Source organism: Hypanus sabinus, chromosome 1 (assembly GCF_030144855.1).
Source record: "Hypanus sabinus isolate sHypSab1 chromosome 1, sHypSab1.hap1, whole genome shotgun sequence".
Classification (NCBI taxonomy): domain Eukaryota; kingdom Metazoa; phylum Chordata; class Chondrichthyes; order Myliobatiformes; family Dasyatidae; genus Hypanus; species Hypanus sabinus.
Genome location: NC_082706.1, coordinates 158,477,452 through 158,504,549, shown reverse-complemented (window position 1 = coordinate 158,504,549; position 27,098 = coordinate 158,477,452). Strand labels below are relative to the sequence as shown.

Sequence of the window (27,098 nt, the reverse complement as noted above, 5' to 3'; positions counted from 1 at the left end):
AATACGCTGCACCTCAACAAAGGTCAATGTATATAGAGTGCGTCATCTATTGGGAAAATGCCAGAATTGCGGGGAAAAAAACGTTAACAAGGTTTATTAATATAATTTCATCAAGTTCTGCGGGCCGGATTAAAAAGCTTAACGGGCCGCATATGGCCCCCGGGCCGTAGTTTGCCCATGCCTGTCCTAGTGCAATCACAATACTATGATTGCATAGGGTTATCATACAATTTAAATTGCCATTTGCTGGAATGCATGCTTCAGGACAGTAAAAGAACCCTGATGGCCTCATATATCTCCTTTAAACATGACTTTTGGATAACATTATCATGAATTCCTTTGCAGATAAATAGTGATTAGTCGTAATGAAAGCTGACAATTCCTTTCCTCTATTGGATTTTACTTCCTTTCAAATCTTGCAACATCACATTCTTTTTGTGTTGACAGCATGGAACAATCTGGGCTACAAACCTCTATCCTGACCCCAAGTGAGACATGTTTCTCTGTGTGCTGGTATTTGTACCATTTTTTAAAAAAAATATAAGATATCCAGTAATTAAATCCAGATAGTACAGGCAGTCACCACTGGGTCACTGCAGGAAATTCCAACAGAGGTGAAAATAACTCTGCATTGTTTAGGTCACAAATTCTGAGCCTCTGAAGGCATTACCCAATACTCACTTGTACCATTTGTTTATATTGCTTTCAGTTTCTTTCTTCTCTGAATACAAAACATTTATTGTCAATAAATCTTCAAGATATTTCCTTAAGCCAGCTGAGTGATCGTTTGCATGTCTTCTTTCAAGTAAATAAGTATTTCTATTTAGCTTGAAAATACACTGAAGAATTTCAGGCAGATACTTTTCTGTAACTCTGCAGAACATAGATGGTATAGCCCTTCAGCTCACCACTGTGTTTTTTAAAAAGGAGCTTGCTTTGCACATCCTTAGGTTCTTGAGCATTTCCCTTAGATCTTGTTTTATTTCAGTTTTATGTGATTTGGACCATCAGTAGTCAGCATTGTTATTTCTCAGAAGGTGAGACATAAGAACATAGAATAATAAATAGGTGTGGGTGAGATTCAAACACTCCCCGGAGCCTGCTCTGGCAAGCAACAAGATATTGGCCTCAGTTTCCCTCTCCTGTTTGTTCCCCACAATCCTATTAAATCCATAATCCAAAATTCAATCTATTCCAACTGCTCGTTCTCTACAGCTCTTGAGGATTGAGATTTCTCAAGATTCACAAACTGCCAACAGAAAAAATTTCTCCTTATCTCAGTCATATATTGGTAATCTCTTATTGTGAAATAATAGCCTCTACTTCCAGATTTCCTGATTAAGGAAAACATTTTCGTAACATCTATAATCAACCTTATATGTTTCAATGCATTCACCTCTCATTCTTGTAACCTACAGAGAGTAAAGCTCCAGGGATAACAGCTACATCTCAAGAATTAAACCTGAGAACTTTATGGAAATGTTCACAAAGATAACTCTCTTAAGTTAAGGAGATCAAAACTGCAGCAAGACTTAGATATATAGAATGGTTGCAGCACAGAAGAAGGGTTATTAGCTGATGCTGTCTACACTCTGCCAAAACATCTCCGTACTTCCAAGCCCAGTCCTCTTCCCTAAAACCTTACAGTTTCTTTTTGCTTCCCATGTACTTCTTCAATTCCCTTTGAATGCCATGGTGGCACTTAACATTCAGATTCCCAACATACGTTGTTTTAAAAATAAATTCCCCATGTTACCATTTAATTCCCTTTTCCTTTAGTTCTTGTCTGCAGTCTGCAGCTTGTCCAACAAAGGGACTGGTTTCTGATGATCCACTCTGCCAAGGTGCCTCATCATTTTCTAACCAAATCAGGTCTCTCTCTTTTTCTTATAAAGGAAAAAATAACAAGCAGCACCAATCCACGTTTTTAAGCAAGTCCCCATCCCAGGAATAATTCTTGTAACTTATCTGGACCCTCTATAATGCCTTCACGTCCTTTCTATAACCGAGGTGACTAGAATTAAATGCAATACCACTGTTGAGATCCAAGTCCTGGTCAGTGTTCTATAAATGTTTGGCATGATTTCTATGCTTTTATATTCTATAGCTCTACTGATAAAGTCGAGAATTGTTAAAGCATTATTAGCAGCTTTCTCAAGTGGTCTGATACTTTCAATGACTTGTGCACCCATAACCCAAGGTTCTTCTGTTCCTGCACACCTTCTTGATCAGTTTCTTAAATTTCAAAGTTTGGTAACCAATCCTTTATCCATGAATATGTACCATGACTGGGCACCACACCAGAGTAGTGGTTGGCATCACACTTTTACAGATCTGGGTGTACCGGAGACTGGAGTTCAATTCCAGCACCATTTTGTAAGAGTCTGTATGTCCTCCCTGTGGAATACTGGGTTCTCCCCAGGTGCTTAGGTTTCTCCCACAGTCCACAGACATACCAGGAAGGTTAATTGGTCATTGCTGAGGTTAGGTTAGGGAAGTGTGGCTCAAAAGGCCAACTCAGCACTGTATCATTAAATAAATAAAACTAAATAAATAAATTTGCACAGGATCCTCTTAACAAGAAATCCTCAACTATGAGATGCAAATTAAATGTGGCCATGTCACAAGTAGACAGACAACTCCTTGCACTCATTCAGCTGATGTGATATTAGTATTCTGATTATTCAGTATGTTCTTGTAGGTAATTACACCTGAATCACAGATATTGCTATGATTAAATGCAATAGTCAATATGGAACTGTAAGACTCACACATTAATAGCAAAGATCTTGGGGAGATGCAGGAGCAAGTGCATCAATCAGAACAAGTATTTTTACAGGATATATTTAGGAAAGAATATTGAATACGTTACCACTTGATCTACAGGGTTTTTGAAAATCAGAGATTAAGAGGAAATAGAAACGTAACAGGAAAAGACAGATAAACAGCTACTAAAACTATCAATACACATGAAAATGCTCACACCATCTGAGGATTTGGACCTCATGCTCAGAAACAGTGAAATATTGTAAGCTTTTACAGTAAATGTCCTACATAGATATTTTATCAGTCTGAAGTAGCATGGCAATTAGGCTCTCTTTGTCATGGATGAATGATGACCATTGGAATCTATCTATTTATTCATTTATTCATCTATATATTGCTCAATTTATCTGTTTATTTGTTTATTTATTGTTTGATTGATAAATACAGCACGAACTAGGTCCCTCTGGCCTTTCGAGCCATACTGCTCCAGCAACCCCACAACCCCGATTAACCCTAATCTAATCACAGGACAATTTACAATGACCAATTCACCATCCCGGTACATGTTTGGACTGTGGCAGGGAACTGGAGCACCTGGGGAAAACTTGTGCATTCCACAGGCAGTATGCACAGAAACCCCTTACAGTATGGCACCGGAATTGAACTCTGAACTCTGCAATGCCCAGAGCTATAGTAGCACCACACTAACTGCTATGCTACCATGCACCCAATGCCGTCAATTTATTGAGATAAATTCCTAATATTTACTAACTGGCAACCTATGCTAGATATATCATCGTAAATTTTTTTTTTCTGAATTTAAAGCCAAAATATTTTTACCAAACTACCCCTTAAAGACACAAAAGTCAGTTTTTTTAAATATTGCCTTTTCTATATAGTAAGATTGTAACTAATCTTGGGAATTAAATTGGAAGGGAAATGGTGTCAAATTCCTCAGAACAATGTCCATGTTGATCCTCAATATTACCATTACTTACTGTATGGGATCCATTCTCATCAAAGTGTGTACCTAGGACAACAATGTATGATATTCATATATGTAAAAAATGTTATGTTAACATTCCAAGTTAAGCAAAACAAGATCAAATATAATGTGCTAATAATATAGAAACCGCCACTTAAAAGGCCTTGATCAATCTATTAAAGAAATGTTGCGTCCAGTGATAATGTCATTCTAATTCACAAAGTAGGACAATAGTGTAATTCCATCAACATTCAAGTGATTGCAACAGCACTGCTTCAAGGCAGAGATTTAAGTGACGCACAACATTTGTATGGGCCTCCCTGCTTTGCATTTTGTGTTGCTTTGCATTTTTCTAATGTATCGTCCTACGAATTTTGGGAGAAACTGCTGAACTATTCTACATCATCCTTCCTCTATTCTTTAGACTCCTATCTGAATAAATTGACTTTATTTCCTGTAACTCAACAACTGACACTGAGCCCAGATTTATGCTTCAGGCTGCCTTGCAACATGTTGGCTGACTAAGATCGAATCTGTAATGAGAAAGGATAATAACATTTAGCACAAATGTGTTTTATTATTTCCTATCTTTTGACTTCTGCCAAAGCTCTCCAAGGGCAGTTACCACAATGAGTAAAAATAGTTCCTGCTTCTTTCCAATACCAGAAATGTCAAACTAGATTGGAAAATATCATGGATTGCAACATCATTCATTAAGATCTACATTGTATCATTAGGCAGCATATCATATAACCATTGAAATAAATTCCACTTCACAATAGTGAAGAAATACTTTGATAATATTCATAAAGGAATTCCAGGCTCCTCATGTTTGGTGGCAGGGACATAGATTCTGTTAACATGTTACCAGTTTCCCCCATATTTCAGAATTGTTCAGTGTCTTGCCATCAATGGACATTGGTAATATATCATAGTATCACAAAATTCCTACAGCTGCCTGTAAGGAGTTTGTATGTTCTTCCCATTACCGTGTGAATTTCCTCCCACAGTCAAAAGACATACTGGTTGGTAGGTTAATTGTTCATTGTAAATTGCCCCATGATTGGGCGAGGGTTAAGACAGGGCGTACTGGGTGTCATGGCTTGAAGGACCAGAAGGGCCTATTCCAAGCTGTATATCAACAATATCTGGGACATCATAGTACAGTTGTGATAATAGGAATCTTTCAGCCACTTCATTTGCATTTATGAAGTGCAGCAGTTTAATCTGATTAAAAAAGGTAAATTGCAAATTCTGTCAAAAGCAAGTTTCAAATGGGCCTAAAAGAGACACCCACTAATCCTGCTCAGAACTGGCAGGAAGCTACATTTAAGGATAAATCAAAGTAGAAGGATCCCATCTTTGATACCAAATAAAATGTATACTGGGTTTGGCATGTAACTTCCATCAGTTTGCTCCCAAAGTGAGCAACTGAATCAGCGATCCTTAAAATGACCTCTGACGGCTGCTTTAAGCAAAGGCCTAGTGTATATTCTCAAGGAATTGCTGCATAGCTTCTCATTCACTACCAACTACCATTTTAGCTAGTATGTGGAGCTAAAGGATTGTGGTGCTCACTGTGGCTTGCAAAAGTTGTTTTGATAAACTGACTAGATTCTGGCAGATCACCCTTATTCTACAAATCAATATATAGTTCAAGGGAAAGTCCATAATTAGTGCATACCTTTGAAAATGTCTCCATGCTGGTAAATCAGATGTGAACTAGTGGGGTCCATATGTAAACAGAAAAATGCATTTATTCCATTTTTTAAGCGTTAAAATTTTCTGGACAGCAAGTTCTTTTTTGTAAATAAATTTTGATTGTATTTGAAAGAACTATGCTTGATATTGCGCAACGTCTAAGTCTGTTGTATAATTTATTACACATAAGCCACAATCAGTGGGAAATGGAAGTTCATGCTATTCCTTTTTTTGTGTTGAAGAGTTCAATTTTGCACTCTGCCTGAACCTGCAATATTTCTAGCAGTAACCTTGTGTATAACTTGCGTATACAAACACTATGTTCAGATTTCCATGGTAAGTACAACTGGTGACTTACACAGCATTGAGAACATTTTGCCGCTTCAGCTTTCCATAGTATATGCTGGTCTGTGTTGTCAATTTTCTGAGTATTCTATATGAAAACTTCATAGAAACAAGGTTCACATGTTTCAGAAGAAACATCCAGAGAATGTACAACAGATAATATATAATTATGACACATTATCTACATCTACATTTCCCACATCATCTGTGGAAAGCAGCCAGTGAGTGAGTGGGCCAGTGAAGGAGTGGAGATTTGAGGCTTTAACTCAAGAGGCTTCAATGAGAAGAGGCTGAGGACGAGCTTCACTCCAAGTGAGGTAAGGCCAGGTAAGTTCCTTTCAAAAGAGAAAGTTTCAAAAGTTGAGGCAAGTATTGGCAGCTGAGATCGGCCCCGTGGTTTGTTCATCCCGCAGCATGTCGGAAATCAGGGATACTTCCAGTGTCCCTGACAACTATGTGTGCAGGAAGTGTGTCCAATTGCAGCTTCTGACAGACCGCATTGAGCGTCTGGAGCTGCGATTGGATTCATACTGGAGCATCCACGATGCTGAGGAAGTCGTGAATAGCACATTCAGTGAGTTGGCCACACCGCAGGTAAAGGCTACACAGGCAGAAAGGGAAGGGGTGGCCACTAGACAGCGTAGCAGTAGGCAGGTAGTGCAGGAGTCCCCCGAGGTCATCTCCCTCCTAAACAGATATACTGTTTTGGATACTGTTGGGAGAGATGTCTCATCAGGGGAAGGCAGCAGCAGCCGAGTTCATTGCACCATGGGGGGCTCTGCGGCATAGGAGGGAAGGAAAAGGAGTGGGAGAGCTATAGTGATGGGGGATTTGATTATAAGGGGAATAGATAGGCATTTCTGCGGCCACAAATGAGATTCCAGGATGGTATGTTGCCTCCCTGGTGCAAGGGTCAAGGATGTCTCTGAGCGGCTGCAGGACATTCTGGAATGGGAGGGTGAACAACCAGTGGTTGTGGCGCACATAGGTACCAAAGATATAGGTAAAAGATGGGTTGAGGTCTTACAAGGTGAATTTAAGGAGTTAGGAGATAAACTAAAAAGTAGGACCACAAAGGTAATAATCTCTGGATTACTACCAGATCCACGTGCTAGTCAGAGCAGAAATAGGAGGATATTTCAGATGAATACGTGGCTTGAAAAATGGTGCAAGGAGGAGGGATTCAAGTTTCTGGGGCATTGGAACCAGTTCTGGGGGAGGTGGGACCGGTATAAACAGGACGGTCTGCACCTGGGCTGGATTGGAACCAATGTCCTAGGGGGAGCGTTTGCTAATGCTGTTCAGGAGGATTTAAACTAATGTGGCGGGGGATGGGAACAAGAGACAGAGGGTGTAAAATGAGGGCATAACACAAAGGGGCAGAAAACATTATTGGGAGTTGTGTACAGGCCACCTAACAGTAGTAGTGAGGTTGGGGATGGCATTAAACAGGAAATTAGAAATGCGTGCAATAAAGGAACAGTAGTTATAATGGATGACTTCGATCTACATATAGATTGGGTGAACCAAATTGGTAAGGGTGCTGAGGAAGAGGATTTCTTGGAATGTACGCAGGATGGTTTTCTGAACCAACATGTTGAGGAACCAACTAGAGAGCAGGCCATTCTAGATTGGGTATTGAGCAATGAGGAAGGGTTAGTTAGCAATCTTGTCGTGCGAGGCCCCTTGGGTAAGACCATAATATGGTGGAATTCTTCATTAAGATGGAGAGTGACATAGTTAATTCAGAAACAAAGGTTCTGAACTTAAAGAAGGGTAACTTTGAAGGTATGAGACGTGAATTAGCTAAGATAGACTGGCAAATGATACTTAAAGGGTTGACGGTGGATATGCAATGGCAAGCACTTAAAGATTGCATGGATGAACTACAACAATTGTTCATCCCAGTTTGGCAAAAGAATAAACCAGGGAAGGTAGTGCACCCATGGCTGACAAGGGAAATTAGGGATAGTATCAAGTCCAAAGAAGAAACATATAAATTAGCAAAAAGAAGCGGCACACCTGAGGACTGGGAGAAATTCAGAGACCAGCAGAGGAGGACAAAGGGCTTAATTAGGAAAGGGAAAAAAGATTATGAGAGAAAGCTGGCAGGGAACATAAAAACTGACTGTAAAAGCTTTTATAGATACGTGAAAAGAAAAAGTTTGGTCAAGACAAATATAGGTCCTTTACAGTCAGAAACAGATGAATTGATCATAGGGAACAAAGACATGGCAGATCAATTGAATAACTATTTTGGTTCTGTCTTCACTGAGGAGGACATAAATAATCTTCCGGAAATAGTAAGGGACCGAGGGTCTCGTGAGATGGGGGAACTGAGGGAAATACATGTTAGTAGGGAAGTGGTGTTAGGTAAATTGAAGGGATTAAAGGCAGATAAATCCCCAGGGCCAGATGGTCTGCATCCCAGAGCGCTTAAGAAAGTAGCCCAAGAAATAGTGGATGCATTAGTGATAATTTTTCAAAACTCCTTAGTTTCTGGATTAGTTCCTGAGGATTGGAGGGTGGCTAATGTAACCCCACTTTTTAAAAAAGGAGGGAGAGAGAAACTGGGGAATTATGGACCGGTTAGTCTGACATTGGTGGTGGGGAAAATGCTAGAGTCGGTTATCAAAGATGTGATAACAGCAAATTTGGAAAGAGGTGAAATCATCAGACAAAGTCAGCATGGATTTATGAAAGGAAAATCATGTCTGACGAATCTTATAGAATTTTTTGAAGATGTAACTAGGAGAGTGGATAGGGGAGAGCCAGTGGATGTGGTATATTTAGATTTTCAAAAGGCTTTTGACAAGGTCCCACACAGGAGATTAGTGTGCAAACTTAAAGCACACAGTATTGGGGGTATGGTATTGATGTGGATAGAGAATTGGTTGGCAGACAGGAAACAAAGAGTGGGAGTAAATGGGACCTTTTCAGAATGGCAGGCAGTGACTAGTGGGGTACCACAAGGCTCACTGCTGGGACCCCAATTGTTTACAATATATATTAATGATTTAGACGAGGGAATTAAATGCAGCATCTCCAGGTTTGCGGATGACACGAAGCTGGGCGGCGGTGTTAGCTGTGAGGAGGATGCTAAGAGGATGCAGCGTGACTTAGATAGGTTCGGTGAGTGGGCAAATTCATGGCAGATGCAATTTAATGTGGATAAATGTGAGGTTATCCACTTTGGTTGCAAGAACAGGAAAACAGATTATTATCTGAACGGTGGCCGATTAGGAAAAGGGGATATGCAACGAGACCTGGGTGTCATTGTACACCAGTCATTGAAGGTGGGCATGCAGGTACAGCAGGCAGTGAAAAAGGCAAATGGTATGTTGGCATTCATAGCAAAAGGATTTGAGTACAGGAGCAGGGAGGTTCTACTGCAGTTGTACAAGGCCTTGGTGAGACCGCACCTAGAATATTGTGTGCAGTTTTGGTCCCCTAATCTGAGGAAAGACATTCTTGCCATAGAGGGAGTACAGAGAAGGTTCACCAGATTGATTCCTGGGATGGCAGGACTTTCATATGAAGAAAGACTGGATCGACTAGGCTTATACTCACTGGAATTTAGAAGACTGAGGGGGGATCTTATTGAAACGTATAAAATTCTAAAGGGATTGGACAGGCTAGATGCAGGAAGATTGTTTCTGATGTTGGGGAAGTCCAGAACGAGGGGTCACAGTTTAAAGATAAAGGGGAAGCCTTTTAGGACTGAGATGAGGAAAAACTTCTTCACACAGAGAGTGGTGAATCTGTGGAATTCTCTGCCACAGGAAACAGTTGAGGCCGGTTCATTGGCTATATTTAAGAGGAAGTTAGATATGGCCCTTGTGGCTAAAGGGATCAGGGGGTAGGGAGAGAAAGCAGGTACAGGGTTCTGAGTTGGATGATCAGCCATGATCATACTGAATGGCGGTGCAGGTTCGAAAGGCCAAATGGCCTACTCCTGCACCTATTTTCTATGTTTCTATGTTTATGCCTGTAATTTGGCATCCACTGCCCACTACATTGTTGACCACTTTCTTCTCAGTAACATCTTTCATTATCATCTTCTTATTGCTACTGAACTCGACCCTGCTCTTCTTTGTGGGCAATGGTTTGGACTTGAATGCCTTGCTCCTCACTGTTCTGCAGCCATATAGTCCACTACTGGACAATTGTAGAAGAGGGACAGGCAACATTAACTTCAAGATCTATTTTTCCTTGATGGAGTTACAAATATCCAGGAGGCATGAAATTTGGTCTTTTTTTTGTAGATAGGGAAGAAAATTGTTCAAGAGTACTGCACAATGCAGAATGGCTAGAAAGCTAAGCCAAACACTGACGGAACTTAACCCTGACCAATGTGAGTTGAGTATATTGGGAGGGCAAACAAAGTTAAGACATAAATGGTAGATAGCCTGGTAAAGTTGAAAAACAGAAGTGACCTTAGTCTAAAAGTCCATACATCCCTTAAAGTAGATTGATAAGGTGGTGAAGAAGATGCACGATTACTAGCCCATAGCATAGAATATACCAAATGAGCTGGAACATCATGTTTCACCTTGGTGGAATATTGGCGAGGTCACACCTGCAATTAGCCACATCTGGTTGGCATATTAGGAATGATGATATTGTGTGACATTGGAGGTTCCAGCATTAGAATTAAAAGGGGAGGCTAGATAGACTCCAGAATAGTGGAGGGTGAGGAGTGACCATATAAGAGATACAGTATACAACATTATGAGGGTGATGCATTGTATAGATAAGACTTATCCCCCATTGTGATGATGTCTAAAAACAGATTGCTCAATTTTAAGGTGGGAGATAGGAGATTTAGAAAGGATTTAAGGGAATTTTTTTCACACAGAGGATGGAGTCTGGAATGTAATGTATGAAATAGTGGAGGAGTTATTTGAGAAACATGTAGAGAAGTGCTTGAATCGCCATGGCTACAGACCTAAAATGGTTAAATGAGATTAGTGTCGATGAGTTGTGGGCAGCAATGGACAAAGTGGACCAAAGGGCCTGTTTCTGCTCTATGAGTTAATGTTAATAAGTAGGAGAATTAGAGAGGATTGTAGGAATTTTTTTTATATACTATACCAAGTAGTGGGAGACAAATTACTGCCCTGAAGGGTATGGTAGCAGCAATACTTAGTACTTTTAAATATACTTGATTAGCACTCAACGAGCTGTAAGCTTCAGGCTGTGTATCAGCTGCAGGGAATTAGATTGATCAAGGTACAATAATTGATTTTTGTCTCCATGGATGTTATGGTAAATTAGCCTCCTTTTCAGGAAACACATCAATGTTGAGCACAATGAGAATCTAATTTCTATGTATTATAAGATACATATATATTAAAGAGTACTTTTCTAATCACCATATAGCAAACACAATAGTTGAGTTGGTAATCTAGAATTTATGCTTAGAAACTGGATCAGTGCTTGTTGCACAAAACTGAATTTTGCTGAGTATATTTGTCCTTACAAATATCTCCAGGTGCAAATCCAGACTGAATATTTCCATGGGCAATTCTGGTTTAAAAACTTTGATCGTTTCTTGCTGTCTGATTCACACATAATGTCATAATTCTTCACAACACCAACTTCCACTGATACTGACATAAAATGGATGAGAAGGCATACAGATAGTGACGAGAGGGCATACAGGAGAGAGAAATAACAGCTAGTTGAGTGGTGTTGCATCAACAACCTTGTACTCAACACCAGTAAGACCAAAGAACTGATTGTAGACTGCAGAAAGGGTAAGACAAGGGAAAACACACCAGTCCTTAGAGGGATCAGAAGTGGAGAGAATGATCAATTTCAAGTTCCTAGGTGTCAATATCTCCTAGGACTTAACCTGGATCCAACATATTGATGGAGTTATAAAGAAGGCATGGCAGTGGATATATTTCATTAAGAGTTTGAGGAGATTTTGTAAATCACCAAAAACACTCTCAATTTTCAACAGATGTACTGTGGAGAACATTCTAACTGGCTGCATCACCATCTAGTATGGGGAGGAGGGCTACTGCACGGGATCCAAGTAAGCAGCAGAGAGTTGTAAAGCTAGTCAACTCCATCAAGGGCACTGACCTCCATAGCATCCTGGACATCTTCAAGAAGCAGTGCCTTAAAAAGGCAGCATCCATCATTAAGGACCCCCATCAACCAGGACATGTCCTCTTCTCATTGCTACCAACAGGAAGGAGGTACAGAAGCCTAAGGGCACACAGCTTCTTCCCCTCTGCCATCTAATTTCTGAATGGACATTGAACCAATGAACACCACCTCAATTCTTCTTTTTTGTGCTACTTTTTAAACTTATCTATTATATACAGTATATGTATTTACTATAATTCAGTTTTTTCACTCTCAATTATTATGTATTGGATGGTACTGCTGTTGCAAAGTTAACAAATTTCATGACATTGCCAGTGATATTAAACCTGATTCTGACTGTGATACTGAACTCAAAGCTCCAAGCTATGACTACCCCGGTATAAACTTGAATGATGCTAAAGACTTACCGAAAGGATCCTAACCAAAGCATCTGATACAGCTGTCGACATTCTGTTCTGGTTTCTCACCAAAGAAATGGACCTATTTTTAAACCAAGTGTCCTTGCATGTTTGATTTGCTTACAGCCTGAGTGATTTCAGATGCTCATTTCTCCGCAGTCTCCAATGTGGAAACATGTCCTGTCTGCTTCCCCTTCTGTCTCTGTGCCAGACTGTGCTGACATACAGTGCACAGGCTGCATATATTGTGACTGGCTGATTCACTGGGGGCTGATCTGATTAACAGTCTATAAAGTTGGAATTGCCATTTTCCTTGATCCACAGATTGGTGAAGTATCACTGCATAATGTTTTTGTTGATGCATGCATATGTTCACTGACTGGAGAGGTCTTGCTCTTTGTACTTGTGTTGTAGAAGTGGTTCCGGCATAATTTGTCGCAATGGTTTGAGAGCCGACCTCAAATAAATCAAACACATCTTCCAGTGATCTCTATGCTTCCCACATTTCACTCTGTACACTCTGCACGATGCTTCACTGCAAACCAGCAGCCTACTGGGGATCAACATACGTTGGTGAGGAGGTCAGGATGGAAAATAAATGAACTTGACTGAAGCAATAAAGTTGTGGTAAACATGAAGCAACCATAGAGTCAGTCATAGAAGAGAATCATGGAGCCTTGTGCATGGTTTTACTGCTTAAATACTCTGGCTACAAATATAGAGTCACAGAATAGTCAAAGAACACTATAGCACTGAAACAAGCCCTTCAGCCCATCTAACCTGTGCTGAACCATTAATCTGCCTAGTCCCATCAACCTTCACTTGGACTGTACCCCTCCCTGCCTATCCCTTCCAGGTACCTATCCAAATTTCTCTTAAATGTTGAAATTGAACCCACATTCACCACTTGCACTAACAGCTCACTTTACACTCCCATCAATCTCTGAGTGAACAAGTTCCCCTCGTGTTCCTCTTAAACATTTTACCTTTCACCCTTAACCCATGACCTCTCATTGTAGCCCCACCCAACCCCAGTGGAAAAAGCCTGCATGCATTTACCCTGTCCATACCCCTCATAATTTTGTATGCCTCTTATCAAATCTCTCCTCTCAATCTTCTGCGTTCCAGGGAATAAATTCCTAACCTATTCAACCTTTAACTATCCACCTGGGCTTGTATGGAAACTTGGATGATTGGCAGCCCCACTAACAGCCATGTGACCAGGCAGTGAGAAGGCCACCTTTCATAAGCAATATACATTTACAGTTGATACGATTTAGGCTTCAGCCAAACAGGAATGTTGTGATGTTCTGATTTGAGTGAATGTTGTGTAAATATTGCCCATACACAACTGTCAGCTGGCAAGAAATAACATATCGTACACCACATAAAAATATAAAGGAAGTATATTTACAAATTTCAGCTTTATCAAACAGTTAGTCGGAAAAAGAAAAGGAAAAAAATAAAAGGGCCCATTACAATTAACCCAGTCCAAATGTGCACATAAATTTAGAGCTCATACTGGAGTCACATGTTGGACCTACAGTCTGCATGAAAGTACACACCACATCCCTAATGCCGCTTGAAATGCATGTCGAACAAGTGGGTGCTCTCTTGGGAGTATTGACCTCCCTCCTTGGAGCCATTCATCTGCACAAAGCACTTTGTGCAACAGGAGTACTCCTTCCAGAACATCCTCAGCCATAGAACATAGAAATCTACAGCGTATTATAGACCCTTCGGCCCACAATGTTGTGCTGACCATGTAACCTACTCCAGAAACGGCCTAGGATTTCTCCACCATATTGCCCTTTATTTTTCTAAGCTCCATGTACCTATCTAAGAGTTTCTTAAAAGACCCTATCGTATCTGCCTCTACCACTGTCACTGGCAGTGCATTCCACACCCCACCACTCTCCGTGGAAAAACCTACCTCTGACATCCCTCTTGTACCTACTTCAAAGCACTTTAAAACTATGTGTTAGCTATTTCACCCTGGGAAAAAGCCTCTGGCTATCCACATGATCAAAGCCTCTCATCATTTTATACACCTCTATCAGGTCACCTCTCATCATCACTCCAAGGAGAAAAGGCCAAGTTCACTCAACCCATTCTCATAAGGCATTTTCTCTAATCCAGGCAACATTCTTGTAAATCTCCTCTGCACTCTCTCTATAGTATCCATATCCTTCCTGTAGTGAGGTGACCAGAACTGAACACAGCCAGCTTCTGATCTGTTGTTTTGATGTATGATCGGTTATTTCCTACCAACCAAAAATTGTTTATGAGCAGTAATCACTGAGCACTCACCCAAATCAAGGTTTCTTTAATCAGAACATCATGAAATTCCTGTTTGGCGGAAGCACAAATCGTATCGACGGTAGACATGTTGTTTCTCTGCAGCTCCCGCCAATATGACCCTGTAAACCACACTGTCCATCATAAATCGCTCTCTGTCCTGCTCTCTTGAACGTTCTCCCAGTTCTGCCATCCTGATTGGCTGACTCAAGATTCCTAAATTGAACATCATAGCCCTTATCTTTTAGCTGAAACCAAACATGATAAAAGCAGAACACACAGCTTTTACAGAACTGCTAAAATGAAATACCTGCAGCACAGCAGTAAAAATCTTACCAGGGCATTACACCACAACTGAGACCTTCAAGCCCATCAACATCATTGTTAATTTTCTCTGCAGTGTTTCAATCTTATTTACATTTTTCCTATAGGTAGGTGACCAAAACTTGCACACAATACTCCAAATTAGGCCTCACCAATGTCTTATACAATTTCAACATAGCATTCAAACTCCTGTACTCAATCCATTGATTTATGAAAGCTAATGTGCTAGATGCTTTCTTTACCACACTATCTACCTATGATGCTACTTTCAAGGGATTATGGATCAGTATTCCCAGATCCCTCAGTTCTGCCACACTCCTTGGTGTTCTGCTGCTCACTTACCCTGGTTGGGCCTCCCAAAGTGCAACACCTTACGTTTTTCTGCATTAAATTCCATCTGTCATTTTACAGCCCATTTTTCTAGCTGGCCGCATCCCGTTGCAAGCTTTGATAGTCTTCCTTGCTGTCCACTACACCCCAAACTTGGGGTCATCCACAAGGAAAGGAAGCCATCTAATACCACTCTCTCAGTTCTCCTGTGAAGCCAATGTTTAATCCAGTTTACTTCCTAATCTTGAATGTCTATCCAAATGCTTACATGTCCCGTCCCTTAGAATACCTCCCAAAAACTTCCCCACTACTGATGTCAGGCTCACAGCCTATAATTTCCTGGCTTGTTTTTAAAGCCTTCCTTAAACAACAGAACAACATTAGCTATCCTAAAATCCCCTGACACCACATCTGTGGCCTAGGATGTTTTAAATATCTCTGCAATGTCCCTACAAATTCTGCATTAGCTTCCCACAGAGTATGAGGGAACATTTCGTCAGGCCCTGGGGATTTATCCATTCTAATATGCCTCAAGACAGCAAATATCTCCTTCTCTGTAATCTGTATAGGGTCCACTGCTGCATTTCCTCACATCTACAGACTCTGTGTCCATCTCCCAAGTAAATAGAGAAGCAAAAAATCCATTTAAGTTCTCCCCATCTCTTTTGGCTCCATGCATAGGTTGCTATTTTGATCTTCAAGAGAACAAATGTCCCTTGCTATCTTTTGCTCTTGATATACCTGTAGAAGCCCTTAGGATTTACTTCTCCTTGTCCAATAGAGCAAACTCATGCCTTCCTTTATCCTTCCTCTTAAATGTTCTCTTGCATTTCTTAAACTCATCAACTGCCTCATTTGTTCTTACCTGCCTATACCTGCTGTGCACCTCCTACTTTTCCTTAACATGGGCCTCAATATCACTCAAAAACCAAGGTTCTCTAAACTTGTTATCCTTGCCATTTATTCTGGCAGAAACATATCATCTCTGTACTCCTAAAATTTCACTTTCCAAGTACATCTTTGCTAGAAAAAAAACCTATCCCAATTCACACTTGCCTTTCTCCAATTTAGAAACTCAGTCTGAGAACCAGATCAATTCTCTCCCATAATTGCCTTGAAGCTAATAGGATTATGATCACGGAGTGCAAAGTGTTCGACACAAATTTCTGTCACCTGCCCTCTCTCATTCCCTGATAGGAGAACTAGTACTGCACACTCTCTGTTTGGGATTTCTATATACTGAGTAAGAAACTTTGCTGAACAGATGTGACAAACTCTTTCCCATCCAGCCTTGTTACAGTATGGGAGAAACAGTCAATATGTGGAAGGGACAGTGCTGGGACCACTTCTTTTAATGCTGTATATAAATGATTTAGATGACGGAATAGATGGCTTTGTTGCCAAGCTTTCAGATGATACAGGATTGGTGGAGGGGCAGGTACTTTTGAGGAAACAGGTAGGATGTAAAAGGACTTAGACCAATTAGGAGAAAGGGCAAGAAAATGGCAAATGAATTACAATGTTGGAAAATGCAGTCATGCACTTTGGTAGTAGAAATAAATGTGTGGACTATTTTCTAAATGGGGAGAAAATCCAGGAATCTGAGATGCAGAAGGAATTGAGTGTGCTTGTGGAGAACACCTTGAAGGTTAACTTGCAGATTGAGTCAGCGGTGAAGAAGGCAAATGCCATGTTAGCATTCATTTCAAGAGATCTAGAATACAAGAGCCAGGATGTGATGCTGAGGCTTTATAAGGCACTGGTGAGGCCTCACCTTGAGTATTGAGAGCAGTTGAAAGGGTTATCATACGAGGAACGTTTGATGGCTCTGGCTCTGTACTCGCTGGAACTCAGAAGGATGAGGGGGAAATCTCATTGAAACCTTTTGAATATTGAAAGGCCTAGACAGAGTAGATGTGGAAAAGATGTTTCCCATGGTGAGAGAGTCTAGGACAAGAGGGCATAGCCCAAGATAGAAAGGCACCCTTTCAAAACAGAGATGTGGAGAATTTTTTTTTAGCCAAAGGGATGTGAATTTGTAGAATTCCTTGCCACCTGCAGCTGTGGAAGCCAGGTCATTGGGTGTATTTAAGGCAGAGATTGATAGGTTATTGATTGGACATGGCATCAAAGGTTAGGAGAAGAAGGCCAGGAACTGGGGTTGAGGAGGAGGGAAAAAAGGATCAGCCATGATTGAATGGCGGAGCAGACTCGAAGGACCAGGTGGCTTAATTCTGCTCCTGTGTCTTATTGTCTAAGTTAAAATAATCTACTATCAAACCTTATGTTTCTTACAAGAGTCTGCTATCTGTCTAAAAATTTGCTCCTCTAAATCCCGCAGATTATTGGGTGGTCTATAATATAATCTCTTTAACGTCATCATACTTCTCTTATTCTTGAGTTCTACACATAAAGCCTGAGTGGATGAGCTCTGCAGTCTATCCTGGTGGACCACTGCCATGCTGCTTTCCCTGACTAATAACACCACCCTTCCCTCTTTACTCCCTCCTGCTCTAAAACAATGGAACCCCAGAATACTGAGCTGCCAGTCCTGTGCCTCCTGCAAACAAGTCTCACGATTGGCTACAGTGTCATAATTCCACATGTTGATCCATGCCCTGATCCATGCACATCCGCCTTTCCTACAATATTCCATGTTTTGAAGTATACACGATTTAAAACATAAGTCCCACCATGGTCAACCTTTGGATTCCTGACATTGACTTGACACTATGTTTCTCCACAACCACTCCACTATCTGTTCTGTCCCTCTGGTTACCGTCCACCTACAGCTCTGGTTTAATTGCACCCCCACACCCCCACCACCATGCAGCACTAGCAAAACTTCCCGCTAGGATATTAGCCCCCACCCCAGGTTCAGGTGCAAACTATCCCTTCTGTACAGGTCATACATTCCCTAGAAGAGTCCAATAATCCAAAAATCTGAAGCCCTCCATCCAGCACTGCCTCCTCACTCTTGTGTTCAACTGTATGATCTTCTTGCTTCTGACCTCACTTGCATGTGTCACCGGTAGAAATTCTGTACTAGGGGTCCTGTTCTTTAAGTTTGCATCTAACCCCCTGAACTCACTTTGCAGGACCTTGTCATCTCTCCTTCTCATGTCTAATCTAGTGACGTGGACCATGACCTCTGGCTGCTCAGCCTCCCACTTAGCAGTGCTGTGACTGCTGAGATACCCTTATCCTGACAACCTGGGGCTCCCGTTCTCGTCCACAGAACCTCCTTTCTGTTCCCCTAACCAGTGAGTCCCGTATCACTACAGCTTGCCTCTATTCCCCCATCCTTTCTGAGCCATTGAGCCAGACTCAGTGCCAGAGTCCTGACTGCCATGCCTTTCATCTACTATAATCACTCTCAACAGTATCCAAAGTGGTGTACCCGTTGTTGAAGGCAATGACCACAGGGGTACTCTACAACACACACAAAATGCTGGTGGAATGCAGCAGGCCAGGCAACATCTATAGGGAGAAGCATTGTCGATGTTTCAGGCCGAGACCCTTCATCAGGACTAGATCAAAAAGTTGAAGGGCCGAAGAAATTATAGATGGGGAGCAGCGAGAGAGGGTTTCACTGAACTCCCGTTGAAGAGAAGATTTAAACTTCTTCAGTGTAGGCATCACTGGCAGAAGCTTCGCAGTAGTGAATTTCAAAAACAAACATGAGGAAATCTGCAGATGCTGGAAATTCAAGCAACACACACAAAGTACTGGTGGAATGCAGCAGGCCAGGCAGCATCTATAGGGAGAAGCACTGTCGACGTTTTGGGCTGAGACCCTTTGTCAGGACTAACTGAAAGAAAGGATAGTAAGAGATTTGGAAGAGGGAGGGGGAGGGGGAAATCTGAAATGATAGGAGAAGACAGGAGGGGTAGGGATGAAGCTAAGAGCTGGAAAGGTGCTTGGCAAGAGGGATACACAGCTGGAGAAGGGGAAGGATCATGGGACGAGAGGCCTAGAGAGAAAGAAAGGGGGAGGGGAGCACCAGAGGAAGATGGAGAACAGGCAAGGAGTGATTGTGAGAGGGGCAGAGAGAGAAAAAAAAAGGGGGGGGGGAAAGAATAATCAATCAACCAATAAATAAATAAATAAATGAGGGATGGTATAAGAAGGGGAGGAGGGGCATTAACTGAAGTTAGAGAAATCAGTGTTCATGCTATCAGGTTGGAGGCTACCCAGACGGAATATAAGGTGTTGTTCCTCCAACCTGAGTATGGCTTCATCTTGACGGTAGAGGAGGCCATGGATAGACATATCAGAATGGGAATGAGACATGGAATTAAAATGTGTGGCCACTGGGAGATCCTGCTTTGTCCGGCGGACAGAGCATAGTTGTTCAACAAGGGTACTCTGCACTTGCTTCCTATCCCCTTTCTCCCTCCTGACAGTCGATCAGTTACCTGTGTCCTGCAGCTTAGGTATAACTACATGCTATGTCTATTAACCCCTTAGCCTCCTGAATGATTTAAATTTCATCCAGTTGCAGCTTCATCTCCTTTACATGGTCTGCTAGAAGCTGCAGCCAGATGCACCTCCTGCAGTGAGCTTGAGAACTCACTATTAGGCATGAAAACTTCAAATTCCAGATGAAGTAATGAAGACTGTTTAACGACAAACACAAGAGAAGTGAAATCCAAGCTGACTTTTGAGTTTTATGACTGCTAAAGAGGGGATGTTGCAAGAAGTTGGCTCAGATTGGGTTGCAAATTGCTTGGGGATCATGTGAAAATAATTTTTTTTCTATGTTTCATTCTAACAAGAAAGTGTGGGCAACGTTTTTGGAAATGTCACCATATGGATTTTTTAACCATGAATCAATAGATTGGATTTGGAGGGAGAAGGAAAACATCCTGTATTGAGCAACACACAAAAACTCTGCAGTTCAGACAACATTGGAGCAGCAGGGTAGGATAATATTTCACAGTGCCAATGACTGGGCTTTAATTTCTGCTGCTGCTTGTAAGGAGTTTGCATGTTTTTCCATTGACTGCTTGGGTTTCCTCTGGGTGCTCCGGTTTCCTCCCACTTTCCAAAGATGTATGGGTTGTGGACATAGTAGGTTGGCATCAGAAGCATAGGGACATCTGTGAGCTGTCCCCAGCACATTCTCAGACTGTATCGATCATTGACGCAAATGACATACAGTATTTCACACTGTTTCGAGATGCAGGTGACAAACAAAGCTAATCTTAAAACCTTGTTGTATCTATGGATAGGTGGATGAGGGATATTCTCTCCATTGATGCTGCTTAACTCATTGAGTTCCTCCAGTGTTTTGTTTGTGGCTCCAGATGTCCAGCATCAGCAGTCCTCTTTGTTTTGTACTCAGTTGTATTTAATCAAATAGCCAAGTCTTTGAATGAGTCAAGTTGTTTTTCTTGATAAACAATAAACATTGAACAATGCACACAAAATGCTGGAAAAGCTCAGCAGGCCAGGCAGCATCTACTAAGGAGAATAGACAGTCAATGTTTTGAGATGAGACTCTTCATCAGGACATGATGTATCTGAGATTCCTAGTCTCAGGCACTCAGTGGTAGCCTTCTAGCACATGAACACAGAAAATTTTAAAACAATTAGAGGCCTATTGCTGTAGAATAAAGTGACATCATTTGACTCAGCTAGTATTTTTTCAAACTGTTTCAGAAAAGTTTGGAAAGGCAAGAGTAGATGTATGCAAGAGATCTAAATATAGAATTCAGATGATGGGAATTCCAAGCTGGGGGGGGGGGGTGCAAATTTCATCTTTGGTCATGAACACTGAATAGTACAAGAGTATTGAACCAGGGTTAGCCTCACCCACCATTTACAAAGACATTGTGGACTGAGGGGTCAATTCATGTGCTATATTGTTCTATGTTCTATTTACAGTGTGAATTGTGATTTATATTGGAACTCATTGTAGCAATACAGGAGATCACATGCAGAATCAGTGTGATTATTATTGACATTTTTATTTGGGACAACTCTTAAAGAATGTAAACTGATCAAGATAATAGCCAGGATTTCCTTCATTTATTTGATACACTATGCTACTTAATTGGGACAGGAGACTGTGATGAAGAGTTTCTAACTAGTGTTAGACACAACAGCGTGCTTTGGGTGAACAGTTTTAAAATAACATCAGTTGCATAAATATGTTCAAAAAGCAGTGATTTTTGTCACTGATAGTTGATGAGAAATAAGCAGTAAGACAACTCAGAACCGTTTTGTTCACTGTGCTTTCAAGCATTCAGACTTGGAGATGCTAGAAACAGCCAGGAATGAAAATAAAACAATTTCACTACTTCAGTTAGGCATCATGCATTACTGTTCAATAAATGATACTTCTAATTAAAATGTCACATTATTTGTGTCAAGATAAGTCTGAAATAGTCATACTGACCAGTTTACTAATAAGCTCTGGTGTCACATCAGCTAAGCAGACAGTAGGATATCTTTAGAAAGAATCATTGCAAGAAACTAGAGATCAGTTGCTTCAGCGTGAATAGAAAATTGGCTAACAGGAAACAACAGTAATGAAAGGTTTTTCAGGCTGGAGGAAGAGTGTGGTGGAATTCTCTCAGGATGGTTCAGGGATGTTAATTATAACTATATGATATTATAGCTGGCATTTGGAGGTACAGGAAACAATTTCAAATTCTGCAAAGGACACAAAACGGAGGATAGTAGAGGATCAGGAAATACAGACACGGACAGAGGGATTCAAATGGGCAGATAGGCAGTAGATGAAAATTAATGCAAACAAATGCAAAGTGTTACATTTTAGTAGGAAAATTGAGCAGAAGCAATGCAAACTAAAGAACACCATTCTAAAAAGGGTACAAGAACTGAGGGGTCTAAAGTATAGGGAAAATGTGGCAGGGTAATTTAAGGAAGTGGCTAAAACAGCACAGTAGATAAAGAGATACAGAGTCATGGACAAGGAAGTCATAATGTGTTTTTATAACATACTGGTTGGACTATGATTGGCATACTGTGTATAGTGCTGGAAAAGAAATCAAGAGAGATACACAATAAATTTTTAGAGAGGGCGCTGAAGAGATTTTGGGATCAAGTACTTGAGTTAGTTGAACGAACTAAAGTGGGATTGTTCACCTTGGAACAGACAACGTTGTGAGGGAGTCTGATAGTGCTCTTTAAAATCCTAAAGCATACAGAGGGAGGAGATAGACGAAAGCTGTTCTCACTGTCAGAAGGTGAAGAACAGCAAATTGTTTAACAAAAAGTGACATAAGGAGAGGTGATTTTTGCATGTGGATAGGATCTGGAATTTATCACTAGAGTTAGTGTTATAGGGTTTTGTGTTGAATGGAATAGGTAGATTACTCATGTGGAGCTGTTGCAGATTTGATAAACAAAATGGCCTCTTTCTATGTTGTAACTATTTTGTTGTTCTTTTGTTATGCTATTAGTTATGTTCTTATTGCAAAAGGACATTATTGTTATCATTTCTAGTCCTTCTTTGACCATGATTCCTGCAGATCTTTGAGATCAATCTAGTATTGGCTATGCATATAATATAATGCACAGTTTCTGTTCAATTTTATTCTCTGAGATACTGCAAAAATAACAAAGTGTTGCCTAAGCAAAGCAATGACCTTGTCTAGTGCTTCTTTCGAGAAACATTTCCACTTTGTAGTTCATCAATGACCCTTTCTATGTGCAAGATTAAAACTACCCAAAAACTCCAAGAAAAGGTTAAAATAGTAATGCACTGCAAACTTCATTCCAAACAAGAATTCAACAGAAAAGGGAATAATTTGTTACAGAAAATCTTTTGTTCATTTAGCGTTAAGGCGCTTATTAATTAGTAAGCGATTTATCATTGTGACATGTACTGAGATAAATCAAGGCATCTTGTTTTGCACACTTTTGATATGTATCATTTCAAAACATACGTTGAAGTAGTACAAATGGAAAAATAGTAGAATGCAGAATATAGTGTTCCAGTTCCAGTTGCAGAAAAGCCGCTGTGCAGATAGATGATAAGGTACAAAGGCCATAATTAGATCGACTGTGAGGCCAAGAGTTCATTCTAGTGGTTAAATATTATAGACATGAGCATTCTGACAATTAAGTGCTATCCAGTATTTGGTCTGAAGCTTTCTGTGGCCCAGTGATTGAAGTATTCTTAAAGATAGTTTCTAGGGCTTATTTAAGAGAAAAATTAGGTCAAACAATGTTATTGCCGAAATCTAATGAAATAGAAATTTTAATTCAAAAAGGAAATATCAAAAAATTTATATCTTGCATGTATAATTTGATTCAAAGACAGGTAATTAAGCAAGGAGTCCATAAGTCAAGACAAAAATGGGAAAGTGATTTGAATATTAAAATTGAAGAAACAAATTGGTCAAGACTATGTCTTGACAGTATGACAAATACAATAAATGTTCGGTTAAGATTAGTGCAGTATAATTTTCTACATCAATTATATATTACACCACAAAAAATAAAAAAAATTAATCCAAATTTATCGGATCAGTGTTTCCGATGTAACCAGGAAACTGGTACTTTTTTACATTCGACATGGTCTTGCTCTAAAATTCAACCTTTTTGGACAAATTTAAGACTTTTACTGGAACAAATTACAGGAACACAATTTCCTCATAATCCAATATTATTTTTACTAGGTGATATTGAAGGGATAAAACCGAAACTCAAACTAAATAAGTATCAGAAAGAATTTATAAAAATTGCACTGGCAGTAGCCAAAAAAGCTATTGCAGTTACTTGGAAATCAGATACACATTTAAGTATAGATTCTTGGAAGAAAGAAATCTATGGTTGTATTCCATTAGAAAAAATTACTTATAATTTAAGAGATAAATATGAAACATTTTTGAAAATTTGGAACCCTTATTTACAAAAGACAGGATTAAATATATAGATGCTTTGAAGATGAAACAATTGGTTATTAGGGGAAAGAAATAAATATACATATTAAAATTATTACGAATTCCATGGAGCATGTGGAGATCTTCCAACAACCAGGCATTCTTTCTTTCTTTCTTTCTTTCTTTCTTTTTTTTTCTATAGGGCAGTTAGGGGGGAGGGGTTAAGGGGAGGGGGTATGGGTTATATACATTGTTTTTTCATACTTTGTAATCATTTAAAAATGCAATAAAAAAAGTTTAAAAAAAAAGATAGTTTCTAAATGCTATGACAGTACCTGGCTCCACCACCACTAAGTGAAAGAAATTCTTTCTCAGATCCTCTCTTGCCCTAAGCCTATGCTCTCTGGTTATGGACACCTTTGCTAGGGAGATGAGTTTCCTACTATTGATCATATCTGTACCCTTTGTAAATGTGTATACTTTTATGAGGTCAACACTGCCTACATTGCTCTAAGAAAACAAGCCCAGCCTATCCAATCTCTTCTCATAATTGAAACACTCCATTCTACACTACATGCCAGTACGTCTCCTCTACAGATACTCCAATGCAATTAATACTTTCACACAGTATGGTAAGTAGAACAGCACACAATACTGCAGCTGTGGTTAACCAAAATTTTAAAATGTTATAAATTTGTACTATGACATCTATGAAATCCCTGAGCCATGGCTAATAAAACAAGCATTCCATGTTTTCTTCACTACCTTATCTATCTGTGTTACTGAATACAAGGTTCTCTAGACTTGTACATCAAGATCCCTTTGTTCCTCAATACTCCCCAGGCCTCTACCATTCACAGTGTATATCCCAGCCTTTTAAGACCTCATGGATTTTAGACTACCTGCAATCTTACTATTAGTACCTTCTACATTTACATCCGGGTCACTAATGTATAAGAATCAGAAGGGTCTCAGTATTGATCCCTGTGATACTTCATGGTTGTAAACTTCCAAGCATAAAACCACCCTCCAAAATTACTGTCTGCCTTCAATTACCAAGGCAACTTTTGAATCAACTTTCAAACTTGTCCTAGATCTATAACCTTTTGGACCAACTATTTATATGGGACCTAGTCAAAAGCCTTACTGAAGTCATATAGACTATATTAAGGGCACTGCCTTCATCCATATAGGTTTTGCTTCTTCAAAAAATGTGGTTATATTAGTCAGATAGGATTTCCTACCAGTAAAGCCATGCTACCTTTCCTGGAATAATCTTTGTCTTTCCAAATATAGATGAGTAGTGCCCCTCATATATTTTTCAACACCTTCCTTACCACTGCCATTAGACTCATTAACTTATAATTAACTAGTTATCCTGTTGTCCTTCTTGAATAAAATGAGAAATGAATGTCATCCAATTAGGATGGTAGAATTAAGGGGAGGTTTTGCCGGTGAGGGACACTAAGGTTGGTCTCGGTGCTTTTGTTTGGTGGGAAATGAAGAGAGAACACATTGGGGAGAACTGGTCATAGCATATGATCTGGTGGGAGACCTGTTTGCCCAAGATGGATTGCAAGCGACGTTCAGAAGGTAGTGTGGGCGGTTCACGCTGACCGAAGGCCTAGTGTGCGAGTGACGGAAGTTCAAGATGAGCTCCAACTTGTGCACATTGGACTGTTTAAATAGAATGGGCCCTTTCCTTTTTGTTATTCTTTACTAACCCTTTAGTTAAGATTCATAAACATAATTCCTTTAATCATATGCAGTGTACTGTCTGTTATTTCGTGGCACTAATATGTAACAGGGTAGCAAATTACACAGTATCCACACAAACTGGGTCTGGGGTGGGATCGAGCAGTCCCAATCTCATGAGTTTGGCAGGGTTTGACAGTGTCTTCCCCAGTAAACAGGGTGTTTCACTTATAAAATGCTTTGGGATTTTCTGCAACCTTTGGTCTCCTAATTTCCTTTTTTGTTAAATACCCTCAATGTACATTCTATCCTCATGTATTTTCAATACTCTATACCTGCTATATACTTCCTATTTCTTATTCTCAAACCCACAATACCTTTGACACTTGGGGTTCTCTAGACTTGTCTTCCTAACCTTTCATCCTTACAGGCAGACATTGGCTTTAAACTCTCATGATTTCACTTTTAAAAGTCTCCCACTAGATTTATAGCTGGTATATTTTTACCCAATCCTGTTTTATGACATTGAATTTGTCCTTCCTCCACTTCAGGACCTTAATTTCCGGATCACCCTTGTCCCTTTCCAGAATTACCTCAACCACAGACACTTCAGTTACTTTCCTGGCTTCTGTGTCCCTTCTCCAAAAACGTGGGTGACCTATTGATTACTGGCTTAAGAAGCTCTTCTGGATGATCTTTAAAAATCACATGCCCTCTTAAGACTTGCACCGTACGTTGATCCCAATTACAACTGGGGAAGTTGAAATACTGTATTACAGGAAGCCTCCAATCAATGACAGGGGTCCATTCCTAAGAACTGTTTGTAACCTGAACTGTTTCCAGCATTGAAATGAATTAAAGCAGGGTATTTGTTATGCAACTCAATGGGAGGGAAGGGAGGAACTGATGGAAAAGAAAGCAAGTGGAAGTACTCATTTCCACTGCGAAAATGATGGCTGCGGCCCGCAACAGTTGACAAGTACATCCCCATCCACCTCACCGGTCTCTTAAGTATTCCGCATCCAATCTGCCAGTTTTCCAAATACTTACTCATTTGTAAGGGCATCCATAAGTTGAGCATTTGTAGCATGTTCATAACCTTATTTGCCTTTGAACATCTCTGAGGATAGATGTTCCTCTAAGTTCCCTGACTGTTGGAAGGCCTGTAATTTAACCCTAGAAAGTGCTCACTCATTATTTCTACACATATGGCATCCTTTGAAGAACCTAAAGTTATTCAAATTATGGCATACTGATAATTGAACAAGGAAACTGCTT

At 40.2% G+C, this 27,098-nt stretch overlaps 1 protein-coding gene across 3 annotated transcripts in view; it reads right to left on the bottom strand.

Moving 5' to 3' along the window:
• colec12 (collectin sub-family member 12) overlaps positions 1-27,098 on the bottom strand; it is a 132,766-nt gene that overhangs the window by 85,578 nt on the left and 20,090 nt on the right. Inside the window, exon 1 of one of the 3 annotated variants that reach the window (XM_059979696.1) lies at positions 12,325-12,418. The exons of the other annotated variants lie outside the window; for them this stretch is intronic. The gene's annotated coding sequence lies outside the window, so the exon portion shown is untranslated. Of the gene's footprint in view, positions 1-12,324; positions 12,419-27,098 lie in introns of those variants that run through there. 3 annotated transcript variants of the gene reach the window in all.